Genomic DNA, 24,836 nt, shown 5'->3' with positions numbered 1-24,836 from the left:
GATGTTAGATAAAAATTATGTTACCAGGCTGCACAGCCAGTATAAGGGCACAACCTATTTATTGTGTAGAGCTGCGTGATATGTTGGCGCTATATAAATCATGTTTATTATTATTAATAGTAATAATAATAATAACTTATTGAAACAGAAGAGCATTTAAACTCACTTCCATGGCACTCTGACTATGGCTACCCTCCAGTTCTGCAGCCTTTGGCAAAGTTGTCAGCATTGGACACTTATAGAAGTATCGGACACTGGTGTCCTCCTCTGCACGATTAGACACTGATTTATTAAAGCTCTCCAAGACTGGAGAAGATAGACTATCATTTGAGAGGCTGGGTGATCCAACCAACCTGGAATGGATTTCTTAAAAACATGTTATTATTTGCCAAATGTTTTTAATCCTTAACCAAAGCAATTCCAAGTTTGCTGGATCACCCATGTTCACCCATGATAGTCTATCTTCTCCAGTCGTAGAGAGCTTTAAAAAATCGGGCCCTTAGTATACAATAACAGTAGTGGTCAATACACCTGTGCTTTGGCATGGTTTGCCATCTCACATTTATTTTAGCAGACTGACCGGTAAAAATTTGACATTTTCCCAAAGATATTAACAGGAGAAAAATAAGACAGGTAATAATACGGCATTGAGTTGTTGGAACAGATGGGAACTGACTCTTATAGGCACATCAAAACTAAACCGTGACATAGGGTGAGTATATCTTCCTCCATAAAGCAATTAAGCCATCAAATGCAGGATAGGTTACCGAGGGTTCAGAAGTAGAGGGGGGTGCTAGATTTTTACCCAGGTTTGGATTTAACACAGCACATACTAAGGAGTAATTCAACTGAAAAAAACAAAAAGTCATCAGGAGGTAGAGCTAATTGGCAATGGAGACATCTGAATGTGTAGGAGTTACATTATCATTATTAACATTATTATCATGATGACATGATCCTGGACCTGTCCTAACCACTGAGCACCTGCACACAAGTAAGCCTGTATCATAATCAGAAAATATACTTGTATACTGAGGCATTCATTTGTTTTTGCATGTTTAGTATGTTTTTTTCTGCTAGTCATGTCTACACTGGGGAGTTTTTCCTTATTTCCTGTCACTGCAGAGGAAATCAAACCAATGGGGATACAGACAGCAATAAAAATCTGACAAGTCCTAACCCTTCCTCACATTCATAAATTAAGTGTTTTAATTGCTGTTCTTGTCCTTGTTGGGTTTATTTCACTTCGCTTCTTTTTCTATTTACGTATCAGGAAACAAGGGTAAATGGGGACTCAGAAAGGGAAACATAAAATAAGTTTTAACTCAAAACCAAACTTTTTGGCTGGAGTTCCACTTTAATCTAAAATAGCAGAGCATTTAGAACAGTATGCTATACAGCCATGTGGCATCAAAAATAAAATAAACTAAATAAACATTGAATTTTATAAGGAATAGAAAATTGGTATTTTATTTGTTGATATTAAAAACGTATTTTTATGTTCTTAGTTTGTTTCAATTACTTTGTGTTGTATGCTGTATGTTTCACCAGACTATTGTACACCTTTTGTCCATGCATATGTGTATAATGTTATATTAATGTTGAGTGTTTGTTTTATTAAAAAAAATGTTTTTTAAAATCTGCAACTTTTAAATAGTAAAACAATTCTAGTGCTACTTCCTTTCAAGAAACATCCTAAGTGTTCTCAGAGCCTAAAATTAAAGTACAAGTAGAGACCGGGTTAAGGACTACCAACATATGAATGCCTCCTAGATCCAGAACCGGGCTTCCCTGCCGGCTGTGTGCAGGACAGAGGCTTCATTGGGGGAGGGGGCAGTTTGCATGACTTGCAGAAGAAATCTTTTGCTAAACACAGCTGAGGTTGTGAGTGATCTTAAGAGCTTAGCAGATCTGTAACATCTTGTAACTCTTTAATGACCAAGACAAACTCTGCAGTTGTTTCTTTTTGCATATCAAAACACAACTTTCTCCAGGAGGTAATAAATGTCTAGGCTCCATAAAGATTTTTTTTTAAGAAAAAAAAATGCCCCTGTACCTCTGCATTCGGACCATAAGATGCACCCTGATTTTCCCCCCACTTTAGGAGGAAAAAAAGTGCGTCTTATGGTCCGAAAAATACGGTAATAATAATATTTCTATTAATAAAAAAAAGGATTTATATAGCGCCAACATATTTTGCAGTGCTGTACATTTAATAGGGGTTGCAAATGACAGACAGATACAGACAGTGACACAGGAGGAGATGACACTGCCCCGAAGAGCTTACAATCTAGGATATTGAGCATTTAAATGAGTGAACCTAAACATACAAGCATAGTACTCCCATAGAGTCCACAATTGTTTCTGTATTTGTACAATTGTGTGGGATCCTCCATAGCAATTAAATATTTGCTTCTACCAAAAATCTCCTGAAATATTGTTACAATGAGTCAAGAAGCAGAAGAACTCATTATCGCACATAGGGATCTGCCAACTTGATAGCAATCCTTGTGCCCCGGGCACTAATCCTTCCTTTTTCTCATAGGATAGGGAAGGAAGTGTTACCTACATGTGTGCTGCTACACCACGTGGGCTGTTACAAGTTAACTTTGCTTTGTGTCCCATTAGGTTCCAGAATATACTGATTTGGGATGAGACATGGACATTTCTTTAAAAACCTTTTTATATCCTGGAAGTATTTTATTTCCTTATTAAATAACATTCATTTAAAAATATGGTAACGCTTTTAGTACATCAAGATGTTCCAAAACACCAGGATTGTTTGCTTAGTATATCTATAATATTATATATTTTATACGTTCATATATCATTGGGTTATTGTCTTTTATATCAGGAGCCACGAGGGCTAATGTAGGCTATGTGTGATACAGCACGATACATAGTGTCAGCATAAAAAACATGTCTGATATCTGATGGTATTATTATTATTATTAATAATAATAATAATAATAAACAGGATTTATAAAGCGCCAACATATTACGCAGCGCTGTACATTAAATATGTTCTCATTGTTTGCCATGTATTTTTAACATTGGAAGCATTGCTGTTTGATTTTGTGGGCTACCCAATTTAATAAAATGTATTGTGGTATAAGGCAACACATAAGCTACAAGGTATACAAAGCCTAAGTGATTATTTGTACAACGCACTGCACTTATCTCATCCCTGGAAAAAATGTTCAGAAACAGTAGTTTGTGTATAAAGCTGTGAATCTGACATTCACTTAAACATTTCCTGGTAGAGAATTTACCAGGCCAATGTGTTTCAATAGAACTAAAGCTTTGTACTTATCTGATGAATGTTGCCTAAGACGAAAGGTCGTGCTTGTCTCAGGAAAGAATCTAAAATGTGTATAGCAGTCACCCGGCACCTGACGTCTGGACAGATCCATGAACAACCACTATACGAGTCAAGGGAGGAGAGCACAGCAGGGTGCCGCTCACTCTTTCTCCCCTCTCACATTTGTCACATCCATTATGAAAGATCATTGTATGTATGTATGCAGCCTAAGTGATTCTCCACAAGGGAATGATTGAGGGAATGTCAGATTCACTGCTTTATAAATAGACCCTTTAGGTGCAAGCTATACTTCAATTAAACTACCATCAATGCAAGCACATCTCATGACCAGGACTGAACAAGGAAGTGGTCCTTTTTTTAGGTGAGATTTGCTTAAAAAAAGAAGTCTGAAAAGCAAAGGCTTCTGCATTGGCCAAGCTTCTGCATGCCCTGGCTGCTTATAACATTTTGTAATTTATTTCTTTATTAAATACATACCTTATTTGCAGAATAAAAATAACTATTGATGTTCTTGTCCCACTAACCTTTCTGACTTGATAGAAAAATACTCCCCTAGCCGCTCTCTCCACTCCTCCAATGACCTACTAATGACTTCTTCACTCATGACCTCCTCACACGCACGGCTCCAAGACTTTTCTAGAGCTGCCCCACCTCTCTGGAATGGTCTTCCTCGTCCCGCTTGCTCCTACTTTCTGCTCATTTAAAAGAGCACTCAAAACCCATTTTTTTTTTTCAAACTTGCCTACCCGTCTTCTGTCTTGTGAAACCATCACTACTTCCCAACACTCCAAATCCCCCCTCCTATTGTGTAATACTTCCCCCACCTACTAGATTGTAAGCTCTTTGGGGCAGGGCCCTTTCCTCCTATGTCCATCTGTATTCATCTGTCATTTGCAACCCCTATTTATTGTACAGCGCTGTGTAATATGTTGGCGCTATATAAATCCTGTTTATTAATATTTTTTTTATTAATATTATTATTATTATTATTATTATTATTATTAATAATATTAATATTAATAATAATGGCCACTTGCACAGATATATACAGATATCTTAACTGGTACTGTATGTGGGACACATGCACTCCTTATTGTCTGTCCTTGCCTGTCATTACAGTGCAGATACAAAGATGAATGTAAACACTGCACTAGTTACACGTCATAGATTTGTGTTGACAGCTCTTAAAGCACAGGAAGAAGGCAATGTTAATAGGGTTATCTATGCATAGCTGCATTGTATTCCTGAATTTATTCAAAGAATATTTGAGTTTTAAAAGAACACTTATCCTTTAAAGTATATTACTATTGCAGCAACCAGTACCCCTCTTATTGCTTGAAAATAATTTCCAAAACTGTATTGAAATAACTAAATTATTGATTGAAAACTGATTTACATAAGAGCACTTAGTCAATATTTTATCAACTAACTTTTTTTTCAGCACAGTGCTTGAAGTCACTTGTGAATGCAGCAACAAATGAGGTACAAAGCTATAAATGACCAGTGCAATGGTTAGAGAAACATAATCATGAAATATATAAACTGTCATGTTATGTCTATATCATTTTACAACAAATAAAAGCAGTCTGGTTTTCTATTATGCTTTATGTACAGTATATGTTGACTGTACAAGCAGTGTAGAACTGACGGCTTAAACCCGAGTGCCCATTCCAGAGTCCCACGCCTGGCAGAGTGCTGCCCACATTGACTAATTCTGAGAAAGGTCAAGGCTTCATAGATGAAATTCCCGGACCTTCTTGGCACAATAGGCAGCCATATTCAGACTCCCTCAAAAAACATTACAGACATACCAAGAAAAGGGTTTACACAACTGGACAATGGTTCTCTTAATACAAGGCACAGTTACAGAATTATTAACCAATCCACTGCTGTAATAGTACACAGTCAGGAACACAAACAAGTAGGTCAATGTTATATCATCAACAGCAAAACAGTTTAAATTTTCCTTATATATAATATACTTCTACCGTATATTGCAGTGTGGTTTATTTTGATTTACCCAAAATGCACGATGATTGAAAAAAAAGTCCAGCCAAAAAGTTTTGTTTGAATTGTGCATGTCATTTGTGAAGGGATTTATCCTCCCTTTCTGCCCTGATGGGAAATCTCCTCTATGGGCCCTGATGGGAAATCTCCTCTATGGGGACAAAGACAAAAACACTTTTCAGACAGAGATAGGGAACATTTGTGTTTTTGTTGCTGCTTGTACCTTTCTGTTCTAATGACAACCACACCACCCTTTTTTGTCCTGGTATCACAAAGACAGAAGGTGTTTCAAGAAATGCCCCTAAAAGGGCCACGGAATTTAAATTTTCCTTTTCTGGTAGCTTCTAAAATGTGTCATATTTAATACATACATCACAGAAAGCAGTTGAGGTAAGTGCTAGTTGAAAGTTTCCCATGGCCAGTGGATGAACCATTAACAACAAGTAATAGTGTTCTTAGATGTAGGACGTATCAATTTGCTGAATAGACTCCGTTCATCGTTGACATACAACAAACCATAAACAGTTGTGAACCAAATAACTATTCTGATTTCTTGCTCTCAGTACAGTCCCGTTCATGGCTGGGGATGAGTTACCATATCATGTCATCAGAGGTAACAAGCACAGACAAATGGCTGGCCACATACTAGAACTAAAATTTTCTTCCCAACAAACTCTTGTGACCAACAACAGGCAATAGGTACGGCTGCTTGTCAGCAGTCATTAGGCATTACCCACACGTGTCAATGATCAAACGATCATTGACTTTGTTAGATCTGCTGTGTATGGATACCATTAGACTTCTCCCTCTTGGCAAGGAAAACCACATAATTCTTTGAAACTGCCAAGATACCACCAACGATACTGGCCAGCTCCGGAAAATTTGCCTGCCTATAGATGAAAATAGCCATTATCCCTTATGGAGTCAACATTGGATTACAGTAGAATGGATGTTTGAGCATGATCATCCGTATATGTCAAAATCTTATTGTTAGGAAAGGGGCAAACTTTATTATGGTTACTTCAAGATGCTTTTAATCTTTACCTGCTAAATTCCTCCAAGGTAATGTAAGTACATGAATCTGTTAAGAGGTGTCCACACAGTACAAAATATTCCAGCTTTGAGAAAAGTCAGTATTAGAAACATATTCAGGAGCTTCTGAGATGCACTTCGCTCTGATAACTTAAAGATATGTACCATACATGGCCTGTTTTTTCTTTCCACTGAAAGCCCGTTTATTAGTTTCTTAGAATTCGTTCAATGGAAAGCCAAGGGCTTCATGTCAAAATTTCTGTCTGATTTGTTTGGAAGCAATCCACTGAATATTGATTTGTACAACTGACACAACACAATAAGTACATTGTATGAACAGGACATAGGCTATCATATGAGGTTTCAAGTTGTCCTCTACCCAAATAAAGAACTAAAAAAGTTTTCAAAGAAGTCATTTGGATCAATCTTGTCCAATGGCTGTGCAGAAGTTATCACAAAAGAGTTGGAAATGGTTACCAATTGTCATACTGGAACAGAAGCAAAATAAAGACTTCCCCAGGTAAACAAAATCATTGCCCACGCTTTTAATACCGTTGAAAAAATAAAAAAAAACTCTTAAAATTACATTTGGCGAACAGTAATAGCCAAAAAGAGTTGGAAATGGTTACCAATTGTCATACTGGAACAGAAGCAAAATAAAGACTTCCCTAGGTAAACAAAATCATTGCCCATGCTTTTAATACCGTTGAAAAAATAAAAAAAAACTCTAAAATTACATTTGGCGAACACTTCAACTTTCATTAATAGTCCTTTTTTTGGCTGCAGGTGGTCTGTTCTTCATGGGTTCAGACCATATAGGTAATAGTGGTCAAATAGGTATAGGTCAAATGTGATACATAACAGTGGTCAACCCTGGTGCTAGCCAGCCATCTTGGAAAGGAGACATTGAAAGAAAGACATAAAACCACCCCATGTAGTTACCAATGTAACCATGAAAAAAAACAGATCTTCAATATATGTAAACTTTGAACTTTGAAGGGAGTGAATACAGCAAAAATTACAATTCTGAGAAGATACCCTTGACACATATCAGTGATAATTATGAACTGCAGGATACTCATTTATACAAAATTCAATGAGCTGGGAATGTCAATCCTCAGGCCACTCCTGCATCCATATTAGTCTAATATATCTATCAACCAAGTCTTGAAAAACATTCATTTGTTATTGATGGTCTAACAACGAAACATGAAAGTTTACAAAGTATCTCATTGTGATGGGCTATTGTAAGCAGAAATGAAACTAGGGTGTCTACCTATTATTACCAAATGAAAGTGAAAATGGACTATCCTACTAAACATATCTTCTGGCTGGATTAGGACTGACTGGCTTCTAAATGATAAATGGTCTCATCACTTGTATATAATCTATAGTATACAAGTATGTCTTCTATATATTAATATTGCTAGTAATAGTAATGATAAAAATGTAAAATAATACATGAGATCTGATGCATGCCGTTCCCTGGAAATGGTGGGTGTATAAAGGCCCTGTCCTCTATACATGATCTAAACACATGGATTAGATGCACAGACTCTGGTTTTGCAGCTGTTGCTCCATTTTTGGCCATAGATTGGCACACACAACAAATCTCCCACACAGACCTTGACTGCAAGTAACTAGCCTGAGGACATGAACTGTGAGAGATGATCTGGAGTTCCCTCAGCTTCAAGTTCAAAACAAGCTCGTAGTCTATGCGATTCTGCCCGTGTGGTATGTAAGTTAGTTCATACTTGTCATAGAAGAACTTTTATAGCTGTCAGAGACAGGGAATCACAAAATCAAGAACACATACAATGGAATTTAGTGAGGAATCCAGCAACTCGGTGCTCAACTGCAGCCTGAACTATTTTTTATAGAGTATATTGAATATTACTATCACGTTTTTGATGTAAACACAAATTGTATTTGTTGTATCAAAGGTCTCAAAACACCATTTTCTGAAGAAGCGGACATAACCGCGAAACACGTCGAAACGTCGAATACTGTTATGAGGGATCGCTACATGTATTTGACTATGTACTAATGATGCATTCGTTGTATGTGAAATACAGTACTACTAGATAGATCTATTTTTATGTTTTACCTTGTTTTTAAATGTAGAAACAAAAGCTTTGTTTGATTTTAGAACATGTCTTAAAATTCCCGATTTTTGGATATGCAGTGTAAAAGACTGACGATTTGGGATGTGGCATGCAATTTGGAATTTTATGAGAATCTATCTTTCAAAATTTGTCCAATACTAATGTGATTTGGTTAAATTTGTATAGAGTGGACTGAGGTTACATCTACAAATGCCCATGCCGAGGGGATTGTTCTGTCATATATTATATACATAAGTGGATCTCTACTTCCATTTCTGCTTGATAGTCATCTTGTAGATAGGAAGCCAAGGGAAATCTCCCTGATGATGGAATGGATAATTATAAAAATCCAACAGGAGTATTTTTACCAAGTCTATCCAAAATGGAGTGGAGTTGTACTTTAAAATTATAATATTAATAATAATAATTATTCACACAATAATTATACAATATTAATAATAAATAATTAACACACAATAGGAGGGAAGATATGTAGTGGTGGGGAATAGTGACGGTTTCAAACGACGTCCACTGTCATTGTGGAGAAAACCATAGCATTTAATTCATGGGAATCCTTCATGCTCCTTCTAAGCTGATCATAGACAGGCAGATACTGCAGACCAAGAACGATGGGTAGGAGGTCATTTACCCTGCAGTATTCCTGTAAATGCTAAGACCAAGTTTGACTTAAACAGGCCTAAAATAAGAAAGAAGGATTTCTTGCTTGCATTAGGCTATACCTTGTTAGCCTCAATGATGATGTAGGCAGAAGAAACCTTCTTTGTTATGGACAAATACCAAAAGCCTTGACCGAAATATAACCCTGCAAATGTTCCACCAGTACTAACCAGAGAAATATGGACAATTCAGGCTGATGGAAATCTGTAAATGAAGGAAGAGAAAAAAACATATTTTCTACCATGTTGACATGACCAAATTTATTTCCCACCAGGGGCCAATTTAACAATACAAAAGCCCAATTGATAAAAAACATAGGAGCTTGAACAAGAAAAATCATGGCGGTGTTATCATCTATTATTTTAAACCTTCAAAACTACATGACTATGGTAAAGAACTTAGAGAGTTTATTTATTGGTTTCAGACCTACTTCAACAAGGTCTCAGAAAAATTCCTCTTTGCCAACCAAAAGCTTATTTAAATCTTACATTAAACTAACATGTCAAACTGAGAAACAGAATATTTAAAGAACCCCTGCATTTTTCTGACATTAAACCACGAGGAAGGAAAAGGCCCTTCCTGTCATCCGTGGTCTCCACCGGTCTACAGACGTTGGGGCGTCTTCTCCTGCCTCTCCCACCATACTGCATCATGCCTCAGCATCCGGGAGAAGCCAAAGCCCTCAATTTCTATTTACAACACAGATAATCAACTCATATCCTTCCGGGGCTCGTCACGTTTAAATGTCCATAGCAGACAATGACACAGTTAGTGGCTTGGAACGCAATGATTCATCTCAAAAATATTCTGGCTTATTCAACAATGACGTTGACATTGAGTGGCTCAAAGCAACCAATCACATGGTGTGGTATGGTATATAAGTCAGACCAGTGAAGGTATACAAGTTATTTTTCCCCTTGAATGGAGGTTACAGTAACTGAAAAAGCAGCAGTATAAAAGGCAAAGGTCCTAGCCTTTTCCCCATTCTACTAAAACAATTTTTAATTTCCATTGCCTCTGACCTCTTTAAAAAAATATTTCCGACATTTCTTGTACCTCTTAACCCTGTCATGTAAAAATTCCATATCTTGAGTAAAAGGTGGGTTTTTATATTGGATGGAGTCATTCTGAGAATAGGCAGGTTGTGCTGTCCTTTACTAACAGGGAGTCAGCTTTATAAAACAAAATGTCCCTATTTAATGTACAGCGCTGCGTCTGGGTCAGTGAAGCTGAACCACAGATGATATAATAGCTCCTCAGCTAGGATATGTCTCAGGAATTCAGAGAATGTCATTTTCATCATAGGCTTTTCCTAAGGGTAGTTTATTTTGAGGATTCACAACCACGGAATGGGAGACACTCCTAGACATAGGAAGAAGATAGTACTTTCCTTTGTGAAATCCAGGTGATTTAGGAAACTTTGGGATCAAAACATTTTCTAAAAATATACATGGTTTTGAAGTGTAACTCCAGATCTTTAGACAAAGCGTAGATGGGTTACAAATCCTGCCATGTTTACTGCTGTCTTTATCACTGTTAGGAAGATTTACCCTCTACTTATATCTTTCAGACATTCCAGCTACACAACCTTCCCAATGGAGTTGTCAACTCTAAAGACCTCTCTGGTTTATGATGTTGTGCCATCAGATTTACAGAAAACCTGAGATCACCATTACCTTTTCTACTTAAAAAAATCCTTGATGTCACTAACTTTGGTACATCACTGACCTGGAACAAGTGTGCAGGAGCTCTGATTTCATTCTGATTTACCAGATCTGAATACTTTTTGCTTTCTGACTATATATACTATACTATAAAGTATTAAAACCAGAAACAGACAGGTGACTAGCCTTTTTGGAAAATAGCAATAGCAGCCTCATCCAATATTTTCCTTGTAAATTTTGACATGAAGAAAATGGAGAAGGAGAAGAATGAAGAAGGAACAGATTGCCAGAGGATTCATGACAAAGCCATGAAAACTGCGAAAAAATTACAGCACGGTGCAGCACAATGTACAGAGCATTCATATCACGCATTAAGGTCCACTGTATACAGCATGTGTTGGTATGCCATTGGGAATGAATAGAACTATGTGTTACGGCATGTTGTATAAAACATGGGTTATAGCATGCATACCACGTTGTAAAGGATGGAATCCAATCTAAAGAAAAAATGCTGCTATGTTAACCTAAAGGATAAAATTCTCCATTCTGAGTCACAGAAGAACAAGTAGGCAGTCTTTCCTTGGCTTTACTAGATTTGGGATAGTTATTTAGAAAATGTTGACACTAGGAACTGTCAGATAGTAAACATTTCCAGATAAAGGTCAGCATTGACAACTCCAGATACTTCTCTAACTACACATTCCTGTTACTTGTAATGGATTGGTTACACATCATATTTTTTTTCTTAGTAGCACGAAATGAAAGTATTTTAGTGTCAGTACACTGAAATCAGTGAGATATTTATAAAGCAAGTTTTAGAGTAATACAAGAAACTTACATTGCTTTGCGTCACATTTAGTTTTTTTCAATTATTTGCCTACAAAACAGTGTAATAAAAAAAACACCTTACGCTTCAGGAACTTTATGAAGATTTTTCCCATCATTGTTCCAATTGCATAAAGGCTTCTATATATGTATCTTCAATAAATAAATTAAAATAAATCAAATTAAAAATCAAACTTGTATTTTAGCCCTTACCCTGAAATAGAAGGCTTTAAATCACCTAACAGCCTGTGATATGTTACCCAATCCCTGAACTGCTTTTGAAGCCCAAAGTACGATTAGTTATTAAGCCTTGGATAAGTTTAGAAAATTTATACTGGGTTAGAGCTGACCATCAATTGTCACATCCTTTAATCTTGATACATGAAGACACCAAGCAGGCAACACAGATCTGACAGATAAGTAATACCTGATACCCCATAGAGCCAAGTGAGACACATGCCCTGAGAGTTTTCTGCCAAGAAACAATTCTTACCTGGTCACCGTATAACTATGTAGCAAAGAACACACCTGTAACTGCAGGGTGGCTGAACTACACATTTTATATGCCCAGAAGTTATGGGATTGCAAGACCCAAAATGATTTAACACTGTGAGTTTACTTATTAGATCTTCAGCAAAATTACAAAGTTAGGGCTTGTGTAGATGGATGTTGTTCACCATTTGACCACCTTTGATTTTAGGCAACTTAATACGACCTGCTTGGTCCAAAAGTATGCAACACAAAGCAGGTCAAAAGCAGCCTCAGAAATGCGATGTGCATTACACAAATAAAGCAACTGGGAAAATGATGTCCACTACACAAGCCCCTACTCTCTGTCATCTGTTTCTTTGCTCCTTCCTTCTCCCTCTCATGTCAAGCTGTTAGGTGATATGTCCTTACTATAGTAAGATGCTGTATTGATAGGAATTGTTGGCGCTGATATGATATTTTATCCATCCAGAGTCACAAGATGTTTTGTACACAGGCATTAATTTCCTGCACAGAGTAGATGACAGATCCGAGGCAGCATTGGACATGCTTTGCATTGAGTTGCATTGCATCTTTTATAAACAGCAGGTGCTATTGAGGTGCATATGGATTTCAGGTAACGCAGGTCAAACAGATGTCAGCAAGAGCTCTAAAGTTTGATTGATCAGGGATATCCGATTTATATATGAAGAACATAATGACATATAGAACAAAAACAGATAGGTAGATGGATAGATAGATAGATAGATAGATAGATAGATAGATAGATAGATAGATAGATAGATAGATATTTTGGAGGTGATTTACTAAATTAATTTAGTAATGTTCTTTCATCTTGCAAGGGAAAATGTTCTTAGCTTAGTGAATGTACAAATATTTTGCTCTGCAAAGAAAACCCCAATCACCTGCAAGGAAATATAAGAAAACAGGATTTTTCTTTGCACATGATTGGATGGTTGAAGTCAACAGAGTATAATTCTCTTTGCAAAGTGATCAGCCTATATTTCTTTAGTAAAATAGTATATGTCTATATATATATATATATATATATATATATATATATATATAACATAGCTGAATATGTTTTACAAATGTATATTTTAAAAGGGTAATTGTGAAATACTATTTATGATTTTGTGTGTTAAAGGGTCACCCACTCACCCAAAGGTGAAACTTTAGTTATAAATGGTCCATAGTGGGCTAGGTCACAAATTCTAGGATTATTTGTTCTGTCCATTCAAGAGTTCCCATCCATTTTTTGTGTTCCAGCATTTCCATCCCATATTACAAAATTAATTTGAAAAAATCCAACAGGAAGAGCTGAAAGTCCTGGCAGTGGTAAAAGACCCCAGAACTGATCAATCACTAATGTCCAGTAATAGACTGCAATCATTAATAAATTATCCAACCACTATAAATAATTGTATTTATTAATCGATTTAATGCTCCAGAATCTACGTAATACTCAAACATTGGTATTTCATTGAATGATCCTTTAGGAGGGATATTCACTCTGTATCCTTTCCTTCAATTTGTCACTTACACCCTTTTTAGATTCAGTAAATAAATGTTGCAAAGAACAGATGCGTATCAGGGAATATAGCACGTTTTAACTTTTATCCTGCAACTTGTGTTAATAAATGAAGCATGGATTCTATCTAGCTGTTACCGACAACAGCTGCAATCTGTCTTACTCCAGTTTATTTTTTTAATAAATCACCAATGGTTATTAAAATTCACTCATGCAAACCACATATAGGACAAGAGCAATTAAATGTATAGCAATGGGTTATCACATGCAATATGTAAATGGTAACCTACAAAGAGTGATGGATTAGCTGCTTGATAGTAAAACAAACTCACCAAGCTGTCAGTTTTTTAGCGCCTCTCTTGGTGCTCGCCCTATGTCAGAGTCTCCCCAGCCTTCTCTCTCCTGGAAGGTCCAGAGAGTGTGTGAGCTGTCACTGGGACTGTGACACACAATGCCAGGGGGAGAGGCCACATAGAAGGGGAGAGGACCTAAACTTCCCAAAATTACTCTATCTGCCCTGTTATTGGATGCAAGGGGCTGACATCACTCAAACATTTCCCAGCTGTGTAATACAGTATATTATCCAATGCAAAATGTGATATTATATTGCAGAAACAGTTTGTCCCCATATATAGCTGACTGTCCATGCAGCTTTTATATCACTAAGTGTTCCCACAAATAGTTACCAATTTCCACCAAAATTTCCAAGATCTCTGTGTCATTAGCTTCATAGTCAGAAACTAATAATTGCGGTTTTATGAAAGTAATGTAATTTTCTCCTGATCAATTTTGCAAGCAATAAAAAAAGTAAAGCTACGTACACACGTCTGATATTTGTACGAGAATCTGGCATGCATGCAACGCTCGTCATCCGTTGTTCTGATGGATCCATGGACTGGGAACGATCATAATGAAAGTGAAAGGGAGAGAACGCAGCGGGGTGCAGCTCCACTGTCCTCCCCCTCTCTTCTTCATAGAGCAGAACGCAGCTGTATGTACAGAGATCTTTAATTGCATCGTGCAGTCTTTTGTCGTTGGAAAGGATCTTTCACGAACACTTATTGCACATGTGTATGCAGCCTAACATCAACTTTTGAAATAAAATAATTATAATATTAACAATATTATTCTTAATTTACCAATCAACATAAAAGGTGCTTTTCTAATCAGATTTTCAACTGCTATTCTGACTAAATAGTAATAATAAATATTAATCATGAATTGTGCATTTTCTTTTATTGATTTGATGGCTAATTGATCACAAATGGCAAGCTTTGAGGAAACTGTCAGGTTTTTATTGCAGTTTATGAGCCTAATAGAAAGAATAACTGTTACTTTGTTGTTCTTTAGTCCAGGGTGGGAAGTGGGGGAAAATCTACAATGTTACAGTGGACCTAACTTCTACTTCACTTGGTTTCCCAGGAGCAGGATTTAAGGAAATATATCCTCATTATCAAGTTCATGTGTTCCATAATCTACCCTTTCACTACAATTGTTCATTAAGATTTTCCAGCAGGCTGTAAAACTTCACAACCAATTCAGGAAGCTTTCATGACAGCAAATACTAGTTTTCATGTATTTATGAATTCACCGCAAGCTAATATAGCAAAAATATGCTTGGGCAATACCAGTTACCTATGCAAAGCAGTAGGTTTACTATGTTCCTTCATTGCCCCACTGACCTGTTCAGCTGCTGAGTGTCAAAAAAATATTTTCAGGCGTTAATGATATTAGTGATTCACAACCCCTTTAAACAGAAAGTAAGGAAAAATGTAAAAAGTTGCAAAGCCAGGTACTATGAAAAATCCTGCTGCTGCAATCCCCAAAAGGTGTAAAGTTTAATATGTTTAGTCTATAGTATTTTATTGTACATATATAAAGTTGGATACAATCTCATGTGTTCTATAATATAAAATAGGATATATGAATTATACTTATTAAAAAAGTATTATTTGTCGTTCCTTACCAAGTCTGAAAAATAAATACATGAGCCATGAGGAACTGTGACCCTGGTGTCCAAATGACAGTAAAAGTAAAGTGTGAAAGTGATATTGTTTTGCACCATTTCACTTCCCTTTAAATGTATTTACGTTTCCTTAGACAGCACAATTCCGTTTTCAGATGTACAATTCTTGTAGCACAGTATTTAGTCAAGCATTTAATTTAAATATTTAATTTGTATATCTTTTTTGAATTATTTTTGAATTATGAAAATAGCAAGTATGTGCATACATTATCACAATATATATGTAGCATCATTTAATTATTATATAATATATATATATTATATTTATAGTATGCAATAAAGTATAATTGTTCTTTTTTTTTATTTTAATGTATTATTTTTTTTAGGAATCACTGATTATTTCTGTTCTGTGCTCATGAAGTCAGTAAAAAGAGAGGTCATTAACTGCTAAAAACATGAAACCCCAAAGTGAAACCCTGTATAGATGCCAGATAGACATGAGATGATGGTCAGTGGAAATGATTTTTCATGAACTTTTCTTTTCATGTACTAACTTTTTTAATGGAGTTTAATGTTTTTTTCTGAGGGGCCCTTTGCTGACTATGTCTGCTACTGGTGTAGTTGTTGTGCATGCCTCCACAAGAACTTTTAAGCTTTAAAATTGGCATGGACATTATACAACAGCCTGTGTGTATCCTTACAAAGTGTTGTTAAAATTCCAATAGGACAGGCATGTGGAACTGGTGTTTTTTATACCACACATGGCACTCCCGCTACTTTATGGCCATCAGCTGGTTAAAGACTTTAAACAGAATAAGTCATTCGGCTGTTCTTCAGCTAGTATATTCTTTAAATTAAGCGTACCTAAACTCTGAAATGTCACTTTACATAATGGGGTAGACAATGTAGAGTAAAAATTCAGTTTTTTTTTAGTGCAACAATCTTTTTTTAAAAGCACCGCTCCCTAATTCTGGATTGCCTAGGCGGTTGAGAATGAATGGGAGAGCAAAGCCTCCCGGGACGCCTACATCTGGCATCCCAGGAGGCTCTTGGATGGATGGAATTCTTTTCGCGTAAAGAAAAGAATTTGCTGATTTCATGCATGCGCAGTGAGATTGGCAAGTTTTTTTTCCATCCTATGTCACCCGATTCCGCGCCTAGGTCAGGTGACATAGGATGAAGAACCCAGAAGAAGAGACAAAGATGGCGGTGCCCGGAGCCCCAGCTCTGGGACAGATGCCAGGACACCCCCTGGATGGATCGGACTGCCCTGCGGGACTGAAGGTAAATATATTTTTTTTCCTGCAGTTTTCAGTTTAGTTTCTCTTTAAATAAAAGTAGATCTAAATACAAACAGTAAACTTTAACATAAGCTTTAAAAAGTAAATGTAATTTCAAAAGCTGGTTTCAATCTTGTTGATACTTCCTGTTATGGGGTGACAACTGGCATACATTGCCAACTATCCCATGGTTGTACTTCTGCATTTTCTCCCTGTGGCACACACTTTTAGTCTCTGTAGCCAGCACATAATGCACAGGGAGATTGTCAGGAAGCCCATTCAGAGCAATATTGTTCACCATTCATTTGAATAAGTGCACATAAACAGAAAGTGTCTTACTTTCTCTCTGCTCCTTTCTCTTCTTCCCGCTACTCTCAGCATGACCTCAACTCAAGTTTCCACCATTCAATTAAGAGTTGCCGTAAAACATCAACATCTGCAAACCCCTGGTTTAATACCTATAATTTCCTCATCTCTAATACTTTTCTAACTGTGTTAACAATTGTACCTTGGCTTTTTCTTACCATGTCCATGCCAATTTTAAAGTATTTTTAATGTATGTTCAATCAACCATAAGAGCCCTTTCATGGTAAGCATGATGTTTTTGATTATTTGCGTTTAATTTTTTTATTTTTTCAGATTTAGTAAAAACAATTGAGATGGAAAATTGATGGAGGAGATGCAAAAGAGGAAAAAAAAGAGAATTCAAACTAAATGTATGTGTACCTGGAACAAACTAATTGTGGTTGGTTAGTGGAACCACAGAGAATAGTGGAGAGTGCAGGCATCCAATACACCTAAAAGTCCTTCTGGTGCTATAGCTCTGAATAAGATCAAGCTTTGAAGACAAAGGTTGCAGGGAAGGTAAGTAATATTATTGTTCTATTACAGATGGCTTAAAAATATGTTGTGGTGACCAAGCCCAATTCGGTGCAAATAGTTTTTAGCCTTTGCTTAATGATTGTTGTTCACTTAGATCAAGCGGAAAACTCTGTCTATCCTCACTAAAATTGGACTTCAAGGACTTACCACCATTCACCAGGATTTAGCCAAAACTTACAAGGGGTACATGGTACTTTTTATCATCTATGCATGAAAGGGAATGGTTTCTGGGCAACTGTGGACATGCAGGAAAATTTCTGCATGTCATATGAAGCCCTTCCAATGTTTACCATTCCCAAGCTAATCTCTTTTTACAAGCAGTGCTCAAATTGACTTTGTTGCTTGCGATTTCCTAACTTTTCATGAACCTTTTGCTCTGTATCATCTTTTTTGGCATATGAGGAATGACCATAAATGTGAGATTTGAGTAAGTGTACTTTAAAAAGTTGTGTATTAGTGGCAGTGTGTGCGGTAGGGGGCTCGATCTGTGTCATTATACAAACTATGTTCTCTATCAAAGAGATGCAGCCCTTTCCTGCTGCCTTATCTGCACATGGAATGGGCTCCGACTTCCCTCCAGGATGTATACTCTGTAAATATATATATATATATCTGTATGGTTCCCAGGAACCACAACTGTTGGGGGAGTGGTTTAAAGGCACGTACTGCCAACTACAACAGTCCCCAGTCAATGTGTTACTATAGACACTAAGAGAATTTTAAGTTCAATGTACACCTGTCATTTTGCAAGCCTATAGTGCAACAGAAATGGTAAAAGCTGAACTCTGGAGTTTAAGTATCTTATTTACTTGCAGTGGGTCCCTCTCTTTAGTGCATGGGTTACCTGCTGTTCCTCATTCCACCAAAACTACTGTCCTTTACTTTCTGACATTCTGGCCTTTGGAGACCTCCCGTATAAGAGTCCTGGTTATGCATTTTAAAGGAGGGGGTAAGAGAGGTGTGACCGGTCAGCCAGCAAAGTGAAAAGACTTCCAGGACCCAGGTCACATGAAAAGGAATAAGCCTACTGGAGCAAAAGATAAGGTAAGTATGGCTTAGTCATCATATATGTCTTCCTTACTATATATATATATATATATATATATATATATATATATATATTTATAGTATTACGCCACCTTGAAGGCATAACATTTTCAATTATTGGCTATTCCAATTATCCATGTTTGCTGGATCTCCCAGCTTCACTGATGAAAGTGTATCTTCTCCAGCCTTAGAGAGCTTTAACAAATCAGTCTCCAAAAATTTAGATCTTCACACTTAATAAAGCCAAGGCTAAAAACATTTGTTTAATACATGTGATATACCTTGTAGCTTGTACACAGTTGCACTGGGAACAGTCACAAAAAAAGATGGTCTAAGGCTTCATACACACGTGCAATTGTTCTCGTCCGATAATCGGCTCAGGGCTGATATCGGACGATAATACTGCGTGTGTGCAGCGCTTGTCGCCCATCGTCCAAACAACCATCCTGGCGGATCCACAGACAACAGACGACGAACGATCCTAATGGAAGTGAAGGGGAGAGAGAGCACAGTGGGGTGCCGCTCCGTCATTCTCCCCCTCCCCTCCCCATAGAGCAGAACGGCGCTGCATGTACAGTGCTCGTTCATGCATCGTGCAGTCATTAGTAGTTGGAAAGAATTGTGAAACATCCTTTTCAACGACAATTATTTCACATGTGTACATAAGATAGGTGATTGACCTTGTAAAATCAGGATCCAACACAACTTATAGTACTTTGATCCTTTGTTCTTATCTACAGCCGCTCAGAAAAAAACTGATAATTTGAAAGGATGATCAAAATTGTCGGAATCACTTCCTAATTTGTAGACTGTGTCCAAAATAGGAAAAGATTTTAACGTAGAAAGCATATATAACTAGCTAACTGTTTGTTGTTACTGGTGCCATCTCCACTCATTGAATTCCTCAGATGAGACAAGGGTCCCCACCCATCCCTGATGGAGCAACTCTATGGTGACGCCAGATCCTAGCTATTTCTTCTGTCAGTGAGTTTAAACTTCCTGCCTTTATTCCCCAACCTCCTAAATGACACGGAAAGGACCTGCTCCAGAATTTGAGGAATATTAACTAACGCGAGTAGAAAGGTCACATTTTTTCAAGCTTGACTTCCTCCTCTTTGGGGTCCCCCACCTTTTTCCTTCCTAAACACAAAATCAAATCAGCAGTTTGCTATGGCCCAGCCCGTCATTAAAAATAAGCATTCACTGTTACAAACTTAACATTCCTTCACATGTAAATTATAACACTTTGTTTATCAATCCAAAAATTCCATAAAGACAAAGGAAAAAAGTTATCGCAAAAAAAGCTTTGTGGCACAGTGGTTTCACTGGAACTAAAACGTAATGAATTAAGAAAGGAAATCTAGATACAATAGAATTCCCATGCCAGCCTTCTAAAAATGCAAACTGCCTGGCTGACTCTAAAAATATCAGCTCCTTTAAAGGAAACTCTTCCTGAAACCCACAGTGGGACTGCCACTGCCAAACCCTTCTGATGATGCAAGTTCACTGGCTGTTACACTTACAAACAGATTTAATAATGTCAAAGTGACTAAATTGGGACAAATATGCATATCCATAGAGTCAGCTTATTTTTTTTTTATTCTTTTTTATATGAGAATGATGAAAAATAAAACAGTATAAAAAAACAAGTTGGAACGATATGTGGTACAGTGCTTAAAAAGGAATGTAAGTAAAAAGGAGATAGCACATTCAACATAAAAAGGACAAGAAAAACAGAAGTGTCAACATAGTCTAAAAGATGTCAGTAAATCGTAATATATTAGTTCTCAAAGTCATAACCAGAATCAAAAACACCAAGGGGGTCAGTAGAAAGTACTCGCAATGTGTACCAAGACACGAGTTCAAAAGACTGTATTCATAGTATTAGGTAATGTATCAATAAATTCACGAATATCAAAAATTTGCTAGCACAAGTTTCACACTTCTTTTCCAAAGGAAGCCTCAATCTAAGCCAACTGAAAAACATGAATAGGATTGGATTTAAAAAGGGACAAAGTCGGTGGTTCGGAGTCCATCCTTTTTTGCAATATTATTTTTTTACCAACCTAAAAAAATAGAAAGTAAAAGTCGAATTACCCCTAATGGCTCTAAGGTCTTACAGTTAATTTCACCCAGTAGTGCCCACTCACAAGACAAGGGAACAAACTTACTCAATTTAATCAAATATTCAACATATGGTAATGATTAGCCTTCTCCTTCCAACATTTAGGGAAGAAGGAAGAGAAGATAGTACTCATGCAGTCAGCGTGGTATGGAGAAATGTAGGCTCCATGATACTGAGGGTCATCTCTCTGTACATGGCCAAGAGAAGAGCCAACCATGCTTCCCAAAAATTTTGGAGAATGTCCAGGAGAACCTGGTTGGAATACAGTTTGTCCATCTCAACAAACAGTTATCCTGTTGCACAGATATTCTTATTTGTACTTGTTTCCAGCCATGTAGCTAGAAGTTCAAAAATTAGGAAAAGCAATGGTACTGCATTGTTTCAAAATATAAGCATATAACCAATTATTACTCTGTTTTCTGACACGTTTCGCCGTAAAGGCTTCCTCAGGGGAAGATGGAAAGTGTATTAGTAAGATTGAAATGCAGCGGTAGAATAAGCGTATCAAGTAGTATGATGTATACTATTTGATGTATGAACTATATACTATATGATGTATGAACGTATTTGAAGAGCTTAGCTGGGTAGTATTCAAGGATATATGAAGATGAAGCAAATGGTTGCAGGACACAGACTAACAACTTCTGCTGCACAGCTCCCACTACTATTTGCATTATTTCTTTTGTAATTTAAAAAAAAAACACCTACATACCCATCTCTAAGTTGATGGGCCACATTTCCATTTGGTGTCCCTCTTCTTCCCCATAAGAATTTACTACAACAATTTGTAATTTGCTTCATCTTCATATATCCTTAAATACTACCCAGCTAAGCTCATCAAATACATCATACTACTTGATACACTCAATCCATTGCATCAATCCCTGCATCTTAATCTTACCAATATGCTTTCCATGTTCCCCTAAAGAAGCCTTTACGGCGGAACGTGTCGGAAACAGAGTAATGATTGGTCATATATGCTTATATTTTGAGACAAGCTTGTATGCACTTATTTTGCATGTTTTATTATGCTTAGTTGAACTCTGTATAACTTTAAAATACTGAATACAACTGACTTAAAAAAAAAACACTATTGTTGCCATAAAGAGCCGTTCTTCTGTTCCTCCTCATACATGCTTTTCAAACATAAGGCTTGGAATCCTACTATGTCATAAAATATGCGCTTTCTGGGATTCTTTCCTCTTGATAGATAACTCCACAAGAATTTTGAACTAGATGTAGGGTTCCAACTGGTTTGACCGATGTCGACTGTTTGCATTACATTCTGACAAGGTCATGCAAAGTTTTCATATTTGCAGGACCAAGATAGATATTTTTTGGGAGTAAAATAGTTACCAGGTCAAAAGGAACCAAATAAGAGAAGTTCATTTTTAGAGTTTACATATCAATTCACTTTTTATCACAATTAGCCCTTGCCACTGTTTTTTTCCATCACATGCTCTGCCTCTGGTGCTGGTTTTGTATTATGTTTTTTTTAATTTATATCAAGAAAAGAATGATCACGCTTCAGCATCATCTTGTCACAAATCCAATAACTATAGCAACAATTGCTTTGCTAGCAGGACCTTTATTTTTATGCTCTGACTAATCACAGGCTCTACTGTAATCTCATTTCAAATATTTAGCAGTGACATCACCGCCACCCACATGGGGCTCTATGGCTGATGTAGTACAGCCCGCCATCCGCAGCATGTGGGATCTCCTTAGCATGCTACTTTTATTCACGCTCCAAGCTTTATTTATTGTTATTTCATAGCTAGGATGAGGATTTTCTGTGTAAACAATAATAAGTAGCAAATAAAGTTTAGAGCATGCACACTACTTCTGACCCCTGCGGTGTAGCATGGGTGGAGAAGGTTGATACATAACTCAGAAGCCAGCTGAAAGGGAAGCGGCACACCCAATTACATGTATAGCAGTGACCTCAGTATGTTATGCTGTGCCATTAACAAACAATGTCTATAACAATTCCATATCCCACTGTATGTAAATGTAACAGTATATATTTGCTATGTACCCTATAAGCTGTGTCTCTATAAGCAATGCCATAACAAAGCCACTTCACACAACAGACCCACATCTTCCTATGACAATGTCAGAAAAGCAAATGCTGTAGTTGATTGAGATGCAATTTCCTGTTTTGAGTTGATAATGCCTTGTATGGGGTCGATTTACTTAGCTGCATTGTATTTTAGCTACAAACCTTACAATTACACTGCCTGGCCAAGGAACATCCCCAAGCCTGTGGATGCAGTGTTATGATCTGGGGTTTCTTTGGTAGGTCAGGTCTAGCTTCAATAATATTATGAGCCCAAAAGATGAGATCAGTTCACTATCTAAATAGAGGTAGTCCTGAGTTACATACGAGATAGGGACTGTAGGTTTGTTCTTAAGTTGAATTTGTATGTAAGTCGGAACATGTATGTTATTTTAATAAATGCAGTTAGGACAGATGTTTGTCTCAACATATTATTAGGCAGCATGGTGTCAGTTACTGTATAAAATCCTCACTGTGAGTTAATCACAAACAAAGCAAAAAAAAATCCTTAAGGAGCCTAGACATTAACTTCTGGAGCAAGCTGTGCTTTGATATGCAAAAAATAAACAACTGCAGAGTTTGTCTTGGTCAATATAGAGTTACAAGATGTTGCTCAGCTGTTTAGCAAAAGATTTATTCTGCAAGTCATGCAAACCGCCCCTCTCCAAGCCTTTGTCCTGGAAACAAGGGAGCAGGGAAGCCCAGTTTGTATCTAGGAGTGGCCTGCAGAGTTTGTCTTGGTCATTAGGAGGCTGCAGAAAGAGCTGACCCCCTGGGATTACCCACAACCTCAGCTGTGTTTAGCAAAAGATTTCCTCTGCAAGTCATGCAAACCGCCCTCTCATAGGAGTCGTCCCTATGTCGGATGTCCTTAACCTGGGAACTACCAGTATACTGAATGACCCGGTTTTTCCATCAATGGATTTTTCTTTCTTGTTGGCACAGGCATATTTCAAGATTCCATTTGGGATCAAATTATAAAAGACTCCAGATCTTTACTTCATTGAGAATCCTTAGAATGTGTTGGAGAAGAATTTATGTAGTAGTCTGATTCTCTAATCATCGATGCAAGATCTTGGGATAAAATAATGCAACTCTGGACAGGAATAAATGTGACATTGTATAAGCTTATATACACTTAAACTATACCTGGTCGAAGCTAACGGGGGTCCAATGAAATATAATAGTGTTTATCCTTTTTTTGGGCAGGCAGTGCTTCTTCCAGCAGATTAAAGCAATATATTAATAAAGATAAATGTTGGTGAACTGCCTTTTTCATAAATGGCCGCCCAGCTCAAATAATGATCAAATAGCTAGGTTCAATTCATCAAACTACAACACCAATATATGGATAAGGGTATTAAAAATATACGGTTTTGATTAGAAGGGATAAGAAAAATGGTTAAAATAACGATCTGTATGCTTGTGTTAAAGTTATGTAAATTAGTAATGGAACACATGCGCAGGAATAAAATTGAATGCAATACCAGTGTTCGTGACTCTCGGGTCAATTTAAGTGAGACCAGTTATCTAAGGGGTGGCATTGTTCCCACTGGCCAGCAATATAAGAAGCATTCTTCCTGCTGACCACCATGCTAATGTACTGCGAGGTGTGGATATAGTAATTAGTGCTCTCCTGTGTTAAAAAGTTTCAGAAGATCTGTCCACCAGAGAAAATGGAGGGAAGACATGACCATACATAGATATAGAGCCAAAATAAGAATATATTGTGTTATATCACTAAAGTACATGTGCTAACAATGAAAGGTAAATGGAAGGATCTGCCTCCACTTTACATTACACTATACACAAACAGTTTCAGTG

General features: G+C 37.0%; 1 protein-coding gene across 2 annotated transcripts in view; it reads right to left on the bottom strand.

Moving 5' to 3' along the window:
* PRX (periaxin) overlaps positions 1-24,836 on the bottom strand; it is a 46,226-nt gene that overhangs the window by 18,333 nt on the left and 3,057 nt on the right. Inside the window, exon 1 of one of the 2 annotated variants that reach the window (XM_072431684.1) lies at positions 13,986-14,106. The exons of the other annotated variant lie outside the window; for it this stretch is intronic. The gene's annotated coding sequence lies outside the window, so the exon portion shown is untranslated. Of the gene's footprint in view, positions 1-13,985; positions 14,107-24,836 lie in introns of those variants that run through there. 2 annotated transcript variants of the gene reach the window in all.

This window comes from Pyxicephalus adspersus, chromosome Z, assembly GCF_032062135.1.
Source record: "Pyxicephalus adspersus chromosome Z, UCB_Pads_2.0, whole genome shotgun sequence".
NCBI classification, from domain to species: Eukaryota; Metazoa; Chordata; class Amphibia; order Anura; family Pyxicephalidae; genus Pyxicephalus; species Pyxicephalus adspersus.
The sequence above is the reverse complement of the archived record's forward strand: the minus strand, read 5'-3'. Positions and strand labels throughout refer to the sequence as shown.